The 13777-nt window shown below is 44.1% G+C and overlaps 1 protein-coding gene across 6 annotated transcripts in view; it reads left to right on the plus strand.

The window, feature by feature from the left end:
* Positions 1-431: 431 nt before the first annotated feature.
* nktr (natural killer cell triggering receptor) overlaps positions 432-13777 on the plus strand; it is a 174830-nt gene continuing 161484 nt past the window's right edge. For 4 of the 6 annotated variants that reach the window (XM_052015714.1, XM_052015716.1, XM_052015718.1 and 1 more), the window contains exon 1: positions 432-472. The gene's annotated coding sequence lies outside the window, so the exon portion shown is untranslated. The remainder of the gene's footprint in view (positions 473-13777) is intronic. The other 2 variants (XM_052015720.1, XM_052015715.1) reach the window with 1 other exon arrangement.

A 13777-nucleotide genomic window follows, 5' to 3' on the forward strand; every position in this document is an offset into this window, starting at 1 on the left:
CCCTCTCCCCCTCCCCCCCTCCCCCTCTCCCCCTCCCCCCCTCCCCCTCTCCCTCCCCCCCCCCTCCCCTCTCCCTCCCCCCCCCCTCCCCTCTCCCTCCCCCCCCCTCCCCCTCTCCCTCCCCCCCCCTCCCCCCCTCCCTCCCCCCCCCCCTCCCCCTCTCCCTCCCCCCCCCTCCCCCTCTCCCTCCCCCCCCCTCCCCCTCTCCCTCCCCCCCTCCTCCTCTCCCTCCCCCCCTCCCCCCTCCCCCCCCTCCCTCTCCCTCCCCCCCCCTCCCTCTGCCTCTGCCTCTGCCTCTGCCTCTGCCTCTGAATCTGCATCCCCACCCTTACAGTGTAATACTGCCCTCCGACGTATAATGTCAGTGGAGGAGGTGCTGCGGAGCCGCACGTGCCCTTTAAGGGGAGGGGGCGGGCTGTCCCAGGATGCTCGGCGCGGCGGAGGGTGACAGCGCCATTTGCGGGGTTCCGAGGTGAGCGGCGTCTTTAACTTTTCCTCCGTCCTCGCCCCTTCTCCCCTCCCTCACCCTCGGCGGCGCCCGACCAGAGGGACCCGGCGTCCGGGACGGGGCCGGGCGGAGCGGAGCTTCGCCGCCTCGGTGGCCCCGTGAGGGGAGCCCGGCACCGAGGCCCCGGTGCTCGGCTAAACCCTCTCACCCCCCCCCCCCCTCACCCCACCCCTCCCACCCTCACTCCCCTCACCCCCCCCCTCACCCCACCCCCTCCCACCCTCACTCCCCTCACCCCCCCTCACCCCACCCTCACTCACCTCACCCCCCCACCCTCACTCCCCTCACCTCACCCCCCTCACCCCACCCCCCCACCCTCACCCCCCTCACCCCACTCTCACTCACCTCACCCCCCCACCCTCACTCACCTCACCACACCCCTCCCCTCCTCACCCCCACCCTCACCCACTCACCCCACCCCCCACCCTCACTCACCTCATCCCCCTCACCACACCCCCTCCCCTCCTCACCCCCACCCTCACTCACCTCATCCCCCTCACCACACCCCCTCCCCTCCTCACCCCCACCCTCACCCACTCACCCCACCCCCCACCCTCACTCATCTCATCCCCCTCACCACACCCCCTCCCCTCCTCACCCCCACCCTCACTCACCTCATCCCCCTCACCACACCCCCTCCCCTCCTCACCCCCACCCTCGCCCACTCACCTCACCCCCCACCCTCACTCACCTCATTCCCCTGACCACACCTCCTCCCCTCCTCACCCACCCCCTCACTCACCTCATCCCCCTCACTCACCTCATCCCCCTCACTCACCTCATCCCCTTCACTCACCTCATCCCCCTCACCCCCCACTGTCACCCACCCCCTCGCCCACCCTCACCTCATCCCCCCACCCTCACCTCATCCCCCCCACCCTCACCTCATCCCCCCCACCCTCACCTCATCCCCCCCACCCTCACCTCATCCCCCCCACCCTCACCTCACCCTCACCCCCCTCACTCACATCCCCCCACCCTCACCTCACCCCCTCCCCACCCCCCACCTCATTCCCTCCCCTCCTCAATCCCCTCACCCACCCCCTCACTCACCTCACCTCATCCCCCCCACCCTTACCTCATCCCCTCCCCTTCTCACCCCCCACCCTCACCTCATCCCCCCCACTCTCACCTCACATCCCCCACCCTCGCCTCACTCCCTCCCCTCCTAACCCCCCCTCGCCTCACTCCCCCCCTCGCCCTCCTCCCTCCCACCCTCCTCACCCTCGCCTCACTCACTCTCCTCCTCACCCCCTCCCCTCACTCCCTCCCTTCCTCATCTCTGACACTCTACTCACCCCCCCTCACCTCACCCCCCCACCCCCCTCACCTCACCCCCCCACCCCCCTCACCTCACCCCCCACCCCCTCCTCCTCACCTCGCCCCCCATCACCACCACTGCCCCCTCCTCCTCACCTCGCCCCCCCCACCACCACCACTGCCCCCTCCTCCTCTCCTCGCCCCCCCACCACCACCACTGCCCCCTCCTCCTCTCCTCGCTCCCCACCACCACCACTGCCCCTTCCTCCTCTCCTCACCCCTCCCCACCACCACCACTGCCCCCCTTCCTCACCTCATTGCCCCCCTTCACCTCGCCCACCATCACCACTGCCCCCACCACCACTGCTCCCATCTTCCCTTCACACCACTGGCCCCCCTTCACCTCTCTGCCCCTCACCCATCCCTAGCGCCACCCCCTCCTTCTCACCTCAGCCAGCAGCTTTAAACTATTTTTGGTCTTAAACTGAACTGTGTTCAAGGAAGAAGTTTTAAAGTCTGATTATGTTAATTTGGATTTTTTCTTCAGTTGAATTGTATGTCTATAAAAGTGAATATTCTGATTTTCTCTTCCTTTCTATTTCACTTAACTTTAATTTGGCGTACAATCTAATTTGCACAATATTACGTCTGGCTTTTGCTGTAAAGATATTAATTGAAATACCTTTTTAATAAGCTTGCTGCATCAAGTACTTTGATAGATATTACTTGAAATACCTTTTTAAAATAAGGTTGCATCTGGTTCTGTTTTTATAATAGAATTTTCCTTATTTTGGATAAAATTTCACTTGCCCATTTCTGGGTCATTGTGGTTATTGCTGAGGCTACATTTGCAGGATTCCTGTAGTGCATTGGTTGGAACTCAGACCAGACTTTTTGTAAGGAAATACTTAAGGCTCTTGCACTTCAGGGTGCAACATGGGTATTGTGCTGTTCCTAGATTTTTGCTGCAAAACCACTGTACCTGTCCACGTAAATGTCCTCTGTTTACAAATCTACTTTTCACTATAATAAATAGTGTGACACAGCTCAGTCATAGCAATACCAATGTTTCACCCAGTCTATTCAATTTACAATATTTTGTTAGCAGAATGTTTTTTAGGAATCCAATCCTATCATAAGTTTAGGAATACTTGCAGTAGAATCTATTTGGATGGAGCTAAGAAACAGCATGTGAAAGAAATCCTCGGTGGAAGTTATTGTTAGGTTCAAACCGTCATAATGTGGGGCATAGTATAAAATGGGGAAGTTAGAGTTACAAGTTAAAAGAGCAATTATGTAGGGTCTTTAAATATAGACTTTGCAAATCAAATTAGCAATCATAGTATGGAAGACAAATTTGTAGAGTTTTTCTAACTGGAGGTCTATGAGCAAGAATCAGTGCCAGGACTGATTCTTGCCAGGACCGTTGCTTGTAAAGTATATCAATGATTTGGGTGAAGGTGGTCTGTTAAGTAAATTTGAAAACATTAAAATTGGTGGAGCTGTAGATAGTGAGGACGGTTGTCAAAGGATTCAGCAGGATTTCGACCAGTTGGGAATGTGGACAAAGAAGTGGCAGACGAGTGAGGTGTTTCACTTTGGGAGGTGAAATGCAAGAAGAAAGTATACAGTAAATGGCAGGTCCTTGGGAGAATTAATGGAGAGGGAGCTTGGAGTACAAGTCCATAGCTCCCTGAAAGTGGCAATAGGGTGGTAAGGAAAGCATACAGTATGGTTTCTTTCATCAGTCAGGCTATTGAGTATAAAAGTTGAAAAGTCACGTTGCAGCTGTATAAAACTTTGGTTAGGCCACATTTGGAGTATTATGTGTAGTTCTGGTCCCCATGCTATAGGACAGATGTGGAGGCTTTGGAGAGGATGCACAAATGATTCACCAGGATGTTGCATGTATTCGCTACAAGGAGAGGTTAGACTAACCTATTTCTCTGGAGTGTCACAGGCTGAGGGGTGACCTGATGGAGGTATATAAAATTTGAGAGGCAGAGATAGAGTAGATGTCAAATACTAGAAGACGTAGCTTTAAGGTGAGAGGGGGAAGTTTTTCTTTTACAGTTCTGGGTGCCTGGAATGCACTACTAGGGGAGGTGGTGGAAGCAGATCTGATAGCAATGTTTCAGAGGCATTCACACAGATGCATGAACGAGCGGGGAATAGAGGGATTCGTAACACACGCAGACAGATTGGATTAGTTTAGATTAGTATCGTGGTCAGTGCAGACGTGGTGGGCCAAAGGGCCTGTTCCTGTGCTGTACTCACCCATGTATATTTTCCTAGATCAGTAGGATGAGAAGCCAATAAAGAAATGGTTGTATTGTGCAATGCAGAAGGGTCAATAATCTTGCATATAAGGGCCCTTCAGGGAAGGGAGATCATAATGCAATTTTATCAAAGGATTGAAAGTGAATTAATTCGCAATGAAGTCCATCTCTTGAACCTAAACAAAGGAAAATATGAAGGTATGAGGTAGAAGTTGACAATGGTAGATTGGGGAAACTGTATAAAGGTATGGCAGTAAACAAGCAATGGCTAACAATGAAAGAACAAATACATGGTTTACAGTAAACAAAACCAGAAAATGCTGGAAATATTCAGCAGGTCATGCTGCATGTGTGAGAAGAGAAAAATTTAACATATCAAGTTGAAGATTTCCAGCATCTGCTGTTTTTTTTTGTTTACAGCAAACTGTCTGGTCCAACCTTGTCCCCACTATTGAATGATGAAAAGTCAAAGGCCTTGTGCCAACTTGAAAAACAACTGGGCCTCAGAACAGATGGTATCCCTGTTGAATTTCTGAAACTTGGCAGAGGGGTACTTGAGTCACAAATTCAAAGCATCCTATCCCACATCTTGGAAGAGGACATACCAGGAGACCTTGGAGATGCAGTAATAATGACCATCTTTAAGGAGGAGATGTCTTATAGAGGGGTGTTCCTGTTTGTCTCAGGGAAAGTCAATGTTGGGATCCTTCTCAATTGCTCCCCAAATTGCAGTGTAGATTCCATCCATGTAAAGGCAAAGTGTACAACTTCATGACAACTCCAAAAGCAGCACCAACTATGTTATGTGGTATTTTTCACCTTTTGACTATCATTTGAGAGGGACTGTGGGGCATATTTGGCTTCCTGCAGAAATCCATCTCCATCTCTCATTTGCTTCACAATGGCATGAAAGCTGTGTTCTGAATCAATGGATTGAGAACAGATCTATTCTTGGTACAGTTTAATGTCAGGCAGGCCTGTATCTTTACCACAACGCTTTTCTCTTTTTTTTGTGATAATTCTCTTCCTTTTAGAATGGATCTGATTTACAGAACCAATGGTAAACTATTCAACCCATGTTTCCTCTGCTCGAGAATCAGGTTCTCCCAACTGGGACTGCCTAAGAAGTAACAGCAGCTGCAGGGATTTTTCTGGAGCAGTGGGTTTTTACAATCTATAGCAGTGATCTTGGATGAAGAGATCAAGGTCTGCTCATAACATTAAGTAGGGCAGCTGTGGATTGCAAGAAAGATGCAGTGAGTATAGACAAGTTAAGTGAATTGAGCAAGGACAAGATGGGTGGAATGTAATGTGCAAAATCTGAGGTTACCAACCACTTTGATAGGGAAAAAAATTGAAAGGCAGCAGAGTTTTTAGCTGAGGGATTTGAAGTGGTATTTGGAGGAACTGGACAAGAGCTGCAATTATATTGTGCTCTGCTGAGACTCGCTAGAATATTGTAGGTCAGGTCTCCCTACCCAAGCTTAAGGGAATGTTGTGAAGTTTCACCAGATTGACTTCTTGGAAATGGCAGTTAGGATGTGTGAGGGCAGTGGGTGCTGAAGTTGCCCAAATGAGGGGCAATTAAGTAGATAGGACCTGGTACTCAGTGCTTAGACTAATAAGAAGAATTTTATACACTTCAATAATATCACTTATGGGGTTTGACAGGATAATTAGCTGCTGTGAATTGCCTCTGGCACGTGTGTGTCTAATAGTAGAATCGTGGGGGGGGGGGGGGGAGTTGATGGGAATGTGCGAGTAGAATAAAATGGGATTACTGTAAATGAATTGATATAGGCTTGGTGGAATGGAGGGCCTATTTCTCTGCTCTTTAACTCTGAATTTGGAGTTCCTGACCCTTGAGTTCCTTACCCTAAGAAGGTAATAGATGGAAACTTGTTTTTATTTGCAAACAAAACCTTTATCTTGAGGAAATAGCCCTTGTATTTGCTGAATGTATTTCAGATATTGGATGAATTTTAAGTCATTTTAATTGTAGTTGGCTGAAGGAACTTTGCCCTTGTGGTTGAATGTTTTCATACACCGTTTGCTCTTGAGACGAGTTCTGGATTTGCATTGAGCTGTATTATTTGAAGGCATAGTCTTTGGTTATTTGTGGAGATCCACGATGTTATTTGTGGTAAGGCCAAAAGTCTCAGTGACTAGACAATATTACATTATTTGAAAATGAACAGGCATTTTCTCTTCCTGGACTGATATTCCTCCCTCACTAAAACCTGATTGTCTGATCTTTCATTTTTTGTAAGACTTAATGCTCATATACAGATTTGTTTTCAGAATGGATCACCACCCAAATTTAAGGAATGTAAAATAGACATGTGGTCTTAGAGACTTGCTTTAATATTTGAATGCAGAATCTGAGTGTGGAAATTTTACTGCCATTCTATCTTTGTACTTTATACTTGGGTGAAATGACAGCCAGTGACAATTGCATGGTGTTGGTCGTACAGTCATAGTTGTACAGTATAGAAATAGGATCTTGAATGAGAAACCATTTTTATACCTCTTTCATGTCACCTCTTGGCCTCCTTTGCGCCAGGAAAAACACAGCTAGTCTGTCCAATCTCTCCAAACTTAAGGATGTTGCCTGGATTGGAGGGCTTGTGAATCGCTTCTGCAATCTCAAGCTTAATCACATCCTTCCTATGGTGTGGTGATCAGAACTGCACGCAATACTCCAACTGTAGCCTAACCAATGGTTTGTACAACTGTAATATGACGTCTCGACTAATGAAGGCAAGCGTGCCATGAGTTTTCCTAGCCACCCAATCTTCCCGTGTTCCCATTTTCAGGGAGCTATGTACTTGTACCCATAGGACTCTGTTCAACAACATTTCCCAGGGCCCTGCCATCCACTGTATCTCCTGCCTAGAACTTCCCAAAATGCATCACTTTGCACTTGTCTGAGTTAAATTCCATCTGCCATTCTGTTGCCCATTTTCCTAGTTCATCTAGATCTTGGACAACCTCATTCATTGTCCACTATACCACCAATTTTTATTGTCATTGGTAAACCTACTGATCCTGCCACCTACATTCTCGTCAATGATTGGTGATCTGATGGTTGTGGCTGGAGGGGAGCCCAGACCAAGCTGAATCTATTGCAAAGTAGGCAGCACCAGTTTCCACCTTTGCAGACTGACTAAATTGTAAGCTATGGGGTGTAGTTTTTAATAAAGCAAATGCATCATTACCTCATGAGTGCTAACTTTGGAAAATATCCTGCTAGAGTTGGTGACTGTTGGAAACAGCACCCCTCCCTCCACCACCACTCCAACCTTGTATCTCTTGCCCAAAGCCATAAATCTACCTCTGTCCTCCTTGTGCCATCAGCTAATGGGTACGGTTTTTGTTTCCCTTCTAAAACCTACCCTAATCTTGTGCACAGCTCTCAAATCTCAGAGCTTTTCTCAAATCTCAAAGACCGACTTCTGTTTTACTCTGTATAGCTTTCATTCCTTGGAATCATTCTGGTAAATCTCTGCACACTCCTAAAATGTGATGACTGAACTGGACAGAATGTACTGTCTGTGACCCAAGCAGAGTTTCTTAAAAGTTTAGCGTAACTTTCCTCTTCAGTTTCTAAATGGAGTATAAAATCCCATATGTTTTGCTAACTATGTGCTCAATAAGTCCTGCCACCTTCACAGATTTGTCCACTTGAACACCTCAGGTTCCTTTCTTTCTGCACATTCATTAGACCTGTGTCATTAACTGCTAAAATGCATCAACTCACACTTCCCTGCATTAAATTTTGTCTGCCCATTCTGCTACTCTATCTGTATTAATGCATTTGTTTGATATCATCATAGTTGTTTGGTCGTATTGGCAGATTTTGAAATTTCATCCTATGCACCCAAATGTCAGAGTCAAAAATAAAAAACAACTGATTCTGGTACCAAGCCTTTGGGAACACCCACTGTCTGCCGTCCTCTAACTTGAAGCAACCATTTGTCACAACTGTTTTCTTAAGCCATTTTTTGCAACCAAGCTTAATGATTGTCCTATTCTATATTTTATTAACTTTGTGGTACATTGTCAAATGCTTGCTATAAAATCCATATGGACACCATCCATTGCATTTCCCTTCACTAATCTGTTACTTTATCAAGTCAATTCCATTAGGTTAATCAAATGTTATCTGCCTTTTGCAAATGCTTGCTGGCTGTTTTAATTAACCAATTATTATTTCTGGAGCCTTGCCCACCACCAATGTTATGCTGACCAGCTTGTGGTTACCTGGAAAGTCTGCACCTTGAACAAGGGTGTTCCATGCCTTAGGGTTCTAAGGCATGCCTTAGGGTTCTCATTTACCACTTCTAGCACCCTTCCCCTCCACCCCCCCTCTCCCCCCCTCCATATCTAGGAAATTTGAAAAGCATTTCTATCTTCAGCCAAACTTTCCTTAACCTGAGATGTTACCATTAATACCCAGTGACTTAACCACTCTAAACATACCCATCCTGCTCATCAATTTTCACTCCATCCATTACCTCTACCATACTTCTGCCAATATTTTGTCAACCTCTGTTCTCAGTAAGCATTGATAGATGGTACTCCCAAGCATTCTAGGCCAATACACTTTGTTTTTAAGAGAACTTAGGCTGGCATTTTATTGTAGTGCTGAAGGAGGCTTGCAGTATGTGGACTGCTATCTGTGAAAAATGTTAAGCTAAGTGCCAAATTATCTGATCAAGTATAGATGATGCTATTCAAAGAGCATATGGTGTTATTGGGGTTCCAGCCAAAATTTATCACTTAATCTGCTTATGCTACCAGAAAAATGACCCAAGCAAATCTCATTGCTCTTTGTGAATCCTAGCTGTGGGGAAACTTGGCTGTCACGTTGCTTTCATGACGTTAGTGTACTCTTCAGAGTAATTGATACTGTTACAGAGTTCTATGGTATTGTGAAGGCAGTACTATCCAGAAGTGGTCTGCTTTGGACTTCATGCTGCTACCCAAGCTTGCATGTTTTATGTATGTTGCATAATATATCCTACAACTGCTCATGTAAAATATTAAACTTTGATTTTATACCTGGTATTAAGGATGGCCACTTAAAATTGGGACATATCCTCAGATGTCCTGGTGCTTGAGGATGTATGGTGGAAGTGATGGTTAATTTTTCCTGTCTCAAAGTCTGCTACAATAAAATCTTGCAGATGTGGTGGGGGCAGATACATTAGGGATATTTAAGAGACTCTTAGATAGCCACATGAATAATCAAGGAAATGGAGGGCTATGTGGGAGGGAAGGGTTAGATAGATCTTAGAGCAGGATAAATTGTCAGCACAACATCGTGGGCTGAAGGGCCTGTACTGTGCTCTAATATTCTATGTTCTTGTGTAAATGGAAAATGTCTTGGAGTTGATTATGCACATGACCAAAGATGGGTTCGTAACAAAGCCAAACTTTTGTGTGCTTTGTGCTGTTACTTCCTGCATAACTGTTTTGTTTATTATTATCCATCTGAACTTTAAGTGTATGCTTATGCAGAGGATGAGATGCTGATCCAATTGAAGATAATTTTTCGTTCGTAAATTCACACAAGGTGTTTGGCCCATTTATGTCAGTATTTTGCATAACAAGCATTATAAAAGCAGTTCGCTGTAATAAGCAAACTGTTATACAGGAAGTAACAGCAAAAGTATACACAAGCTTTAGTGGCTTTGTTCTCGTGTCCATGTTGGTGATGTTTGTCACAGTCTTCGAAGTCTTTCTCTGCTTCCCCCACCCTCCCTGGTGAGATTGGCACACAGTAGTTTATAGTTTGGTTTCATAGGTGTTGACACTGCTTTTGTACCTTGGTCCAATGCCCTATACCTGAAAAATGATACAAAAAAAATGTCAAACCTCCAAGTGGAACCACTTATAAAGTCCATGATCTTTGCTTTTTATTTGTTTTCTCAGTCTGCCCTGATACTTTCAACAATTCATGCATAGATGGCTAAAGATCTGGGAGTCTCACTGTACTTTGTGCTTTGTTCCCTCTACTAAAATGTGAGGCTTAGAACTTTGCAGTATTAAGTTGATTTATCCAGTATCTGCCCTTCTACCAGTCTGTCAATATCCCCCTTGAAGTTTATCACTATCCTTGTGAGTTCATGGTGCTTCCAAGTGTATCATTTAGAAATTGTATGCTATGCACACAGTACAGTTCATTGTTATGTTAAGATGAGCATTAGTTCTTGTATGACCCTTGGGAAATACCATTATACAATTCTCTCCAGTTCAGAAAAATCAACCATTTGCTATTTTTCTCTTTATCACTTAACCAATTTTTTTTATCCATGCTGCTTTGCCAGTTTTATTCCATGGGGTTCATTTTTGATGCTCAACCTATTACTGCACTACATCAAATGTCCTTCGAAAGCTCATATACACCTTATCAAGTCTTTTTTTTTACCTCATTAATTGAGCAAGATATTTGCCTTAAACAAATCCATGCTTGCCTTCTCTATAAATTCACAGTTATATAAGTGACTAATTTGTCCATGATTAACATTTCTAAAAGTTTCCCCACCATTAATTAACCATCTTAAAATAAAAACAGAAAATGCTGGAAACATTAGTAGGTCGAGCAGCTTAAGTTTTTCTTTCCATGTTCTGATAAAGGGTCTTCAAGAAACAGTTAGTTAAAATGTTAACTGTTTCTCTTTCCACAGAAGCTACCTTACGTGAGTGTATCCAGCATTTTTATTTCAGATTCACGGCATCTACAGTTTTTATTATTTTCAATCTGATCCTCTACATCTTTAAAACGAAAGATTTTGCATACAGAAGTGTGTGATTTTAATTTAAACTGGAGTTGTGATGTATGGCCAAATATTTTCCCCCCTATATAAATGTGCCACCATTGCCTGTGAAATGCTTTGAATCATCTGGAAGTTGTGAAAGCTTCTTTTCATAAAAACAAGTCAAAGACATTCACTCCTGTTCCACCTAATGTACGACATGCTAGTTAATGATGGCATCCTTTCTATTCCGAAAGACATTAGAGAAACATTTGATCTGTTACGACATTTGAACAGTTTGTGGTCATTATTACTGAAAACTACTTGTTCTTTCAAAACTAAATTCAAATTGTTAGCCTATCATATGATTCTAGCTAAGCTTGTGTTCTTGGGCTGTTAGCACAGGCTTTTGGGTTATTAGCCCACTAATAGCCTTTATACAATCTCCTGTAGCCAATATCAAATAAACTTGGCAATGCCTCAAGTTGCTGATGTTTTAAGTATTCAGCTTGTGTATCATTATTGCTGTTAATGGTGACAAATCCTGGCAATGTTGGCTGTGGAAACGCTTACATGCACCAAGAAAATACTTAAGAGGTAGAAGATCCTAAATAGGTCAGGCTGCCAAAGGCAAGCTGACTTGCCTTGATAACTACAACTTGAGAGGTTGCGTGAAGATGGTAAAATGTTGATTGTGCATGAAAGGGTTAGAATTTTTGACTATTTTCAACCAATGGAGAGAAGATATAGCCAGTTAATAACCCAAATGTAAAGAGCTAGACTGCAAGAAGACACCAGGGAGAAGGAGCCAAGAAAGGAAATATTTAGGAAACTGCTTCATGCAACAAGTGGGTGTAAGCTTGGAAAGTAATCTTCCTAATCCTCCCCGAACAAAGTGGGGCCATGAGTTGTGACAGGACCAACTTTTATTTTTGTCAGATTTTTAGAATCCCAAATTTCATTTGCTCTAAAGTATAGTAAAGAAATTACTTATCCACCATCTATTATAGAGGTAAAATTTAAACATTTTAAATTACTCTGCTATCCACTACTACTTTGACTGTGTAATTTGTAGCTTGTTTTAGTCAGATAGAGATTGTTGGCTGAAAAGGCTAATTTGTTTCTGATGTACTGAGTACTTGCAAGAGTTCATTGGACAACATGGCACATCCTGACAGTCTTGTCGAGTTCCAGTGGCAGTGCTAATTGTCTCTGAATCTCTAAGCTCAGTTGTTCTGATGAAAGGTCATTGTACTGAAATGTGAACTGTTTCTCTCTACGCAAATGCTACCCAGCCTGTTGTATATTTCTATGATTTTATGTTAAGCATTTCCTCATTAGCTTTAATGCATGTATTTAAGTAATTATTGTATTCCTCAACCATCATCTGTGCAGTATATCTGATACCCTTGTGGCTTAGGTGGTGCCAGACTGGCAGATTTTCCAGAATGTTGGGTGTGACTCCTATTAATAGCACAACATGCTTTTAATTCCCTTATTAGAAGTTGCACAATAGTATAATAAATTTATCCAGTGAACTGGAGTGTGGGAAATGGGGTCCTGGGAGCCAGATGCCCAGCCATCGGGACTTTCGAACAATTTTGATAACGGATTAGGAGTTTTGCTATACTGCAAATTGACTTATTGATTGTGGGACTTTGTTCTATTCAGCAATTTGAAAGAGACACCAATGGTGTACTGCTCCTCTGGTATTGCACTTGAATGTCAGCTGAGATAATCTACTCTGGCTCCTGCAGTGGGATATGAAACTCTCAATCTTCAAATGAGGTGTCTGACTATATAACAGTGAGAAGTTCCACAAGTCTTTTTTTTCTGTTATCCTCTCAAGAAATGAATTTCCAGAATGTTCATCCTGCTGGTGGATTCTGGCTCTGACTAGAGCTTTTTTTTATATAAATTAATCAACTATGAGTTGGGGTTAGGTAGAGCAGTGGCAGTGAAAAACCTGAAATCACCTTGTAAGTAGAAAATGTCCCAAGATTCTTTTTGCATTGAAGAAAATGATCAAGGGATGTTGATATCAAGGTATTAGTGGAGAGATGAGGAGAAATAAATGAATGATTGGTTTGAAAAGTTATTTAATGTAGGGGGGAGCAAAGATGAGCAAGTGTCTAAAACTAGATGGCATAGGTTTAAGGTGGGGGGAGGTTTAATGGAGATCTGAGGGGTAAATTTTTCCAGAGATGGTATCTGGAATGAGCTGCCAGCAGAGGTAGAGGTGGCAGAAATAGTAACAAGATTTAAGAGACCTGGCCATGACTATGGAATTAATACTGGCAAGTGGGATTTGTATAGATAGGCATGATGGTTGGCACAGAAACTGTGGGCCAAAGGGCCACTTTCTATGCTGTACAACTCTGACTCTGCCTTGATCACGCAGCAAAGACAAATGGATGTGATAAAAGGTTGGAGGACCAAAAGTGTGAAGAAGGGATTGTGCAGGTAAAATCAATTGCATCCAAGATGTAATTTGAATTCGAGAGTCATTTTAAATTTAGTGGGATGGTGGAGCCAATGGGGTAGAATATCATGAGAGAAGACCTCTTGTCAGTCCAGATGAAGGGTCATGACCCAAAATGCCGACTGTCCTTTGCACTCCATAGATGCTGCCTGATCTGCTATTTCCAGTATTTTCTACTTCAGAATTCCAGCATGGACAGTATTGTGCTTTGGAAGAACACACTTATAAAGGAGAAGTAGTTAATTACCTCAATGTTCCAACACATTGTAAAAATCAACCAAATACTTCTGAAGGCAATAATGCAGAACAATATTGAAGCTTGGCAAACAATGTTACAATGAATCACTTACAATAAAAGATCATTTCATTAGAAGGATGGTTGAAAGACAAACTAAATTTTAAATACTGAAATGCATTAATTGCATAAATCAGATCATGTTAGTTTGCTTTGAGTACAAATGAGAAATTAAGAAGGCATTAGAATCAA

Source organism: Pristis pectinata, chromosome 5 (assembly GCF_009764475.1).
Source record: "Pristis pectinata isolate sPriPec2 chromosome 5, sPriPec2.1.pri, whole genome shotgun sequence".
NCBI lineage: Eukaryota > Metazoa > Chordata > Chondrichthyes > Rhinopristiformes > Pristidae > Pristis > Pristis pectinata.